At 39.3% G+C, this 1,461-nt stretch overlaps 1 non-coding gene across 1 annotated transcript; it reads left to right on the top strand.

Annotated features, from left to right (window-relative positions):
- Positions 1–1,024: 1,024 nt before the first annotated feature.
- On the top strand, positions 1,025–1,131 carry LOC116273095. Its single transcript, XR_004181577.1, has one exon. It is a non-coding gene; the product is annotated as a U6 spliceosomal RNA (small nuclear RNA).
- The last annotated feature ends 330 nt before the right edge of the window (positions 1,132–1,461 follow it).

Raw genomic sequence — 1,461 nt, 5'->3', positions numbered from 1 at the left:
GGCAGTGGCTCATGCCTTGGCTGGCCAGTCACGAACTTGGGGAAAATAGAGTTGGAAAATTGGGAGGTAGAGGAGAGAGGTACGCATAGACCTCTTGCTATAGGCCGAGTGCATGACGATAGTGGTTGTGTGTGGATGCCTACCAGAGGGTCTTTAAGGTACTGGGGCTCCCTGTAATCAGGTGAGTGAGATGGCTTGACGGACAATGCCACTCAGCCGCACAGGGCTTGCTCATGGAGTCCCTGCACAAAGTGGCCGTGGTGGCTGCGATGGACACTGCATGGGCACAGCAATTGAGTTGCCACTCACCAGGGCTGACCTGGCAGCTGCTACTGCTGAGGGCCCAGCCAACCAAAAGCAGCTGTTTTTATTTGGATGGAGAAATAAAACAGGCAATGGCAATTAAGAATAAAATAACATTACGATAGATAAACATACCACTAAAAATATAGTAGAGGTTTAAATAATTTTGAGACTATGAACAAGATTATGTCAATGGGGAGAACTTATTACAAGTAAAGAAGTTAAAATGGTTGTAAAACTTTATTTCCCTTCAGTAATATCCAGACTGTTTTACAGATAAGTTCTACCAAAACTTTGAAGAAGGCTACTGAATTTATACATAGTATTCAAGAGAATGAGGAAACATAGAGAAAGCCAGTAAACTCATTATTGTTTATGTATAAATAACATTGATTCTAAAGTCAGCTAGGGAATACATAAGAAAAAAGCATGATAGGATAATCACTTCGAAGCAATTAGAGGTAAAAATACTGAGAAAAACAGTACTAGACTGTATCCACCAATGAGCTATAAATAAATTAAATATCCTGCCCAGGTTACTCTCCCCAGGATACAAGAATATTTACACTTTAAATCTGTAATGCTTTTTATCACTTAATTAAAGAATAAAAGACAGAGATAATCACATTTTGTTAGATGCAGAAATTACTGCAGATGAAATTCAACACTCCATCTCACCCACAGTTCTTCATTTATCTCCACTTCTAAGAACTTGTGGTCAGTACTCGCTTTGGCAGCACATATATTAAAATTGGAAAGATACAGAGCAGATCAGCATGGCCCCTGCACAAGGGTGACATGCAAATTCATGAAGCATTCCATATTTTTAAACTCTCAGTAAACTAGGTATTGAAGGAACATACCTCAAGATAATAAGTCATCTATGACAAACTCACAACCAGTATCATACTGAATGGGCAAAAGCTGAAAATATTCCCTTTTAACACCAGCACAAGACAAGGATGCCCTTTCTCACCAGTCCTACTCAACACAGTATTGGAAGTTCTGGTCAGGGCAATCAGGTAAGAGAAAGAAAGGATATTTAAACAGGAAGAGAGGAAGTCAAATTGTCTTTGTTTGCAAATCACATGATCCTATATCTAGAAAACCCCATTGTTTCAGCTGAAAAGCTTCTTAAGCTGATAAGCAACTTCAGTA

This window comes from Papio anubis, unplaced genomic scaffold, assembly GCF_008728515.1.
Source record: "Papio anubis isolate 15944 unplaced genomic scaffold, Panubis1.0 scaffold3548, whole genome shotgun sequence".
Lineage (NCBI taxonomy): Eukaryota > Metazoa > Chordata > Mammalia > Primates > Cercopithecidae > Papio > Papio anubis.
The sequence above is the reverse complement of the archived record's forward strand: the minus strand, read 5'-3'. Positions and strand labels throughout refer to the sequence as shown.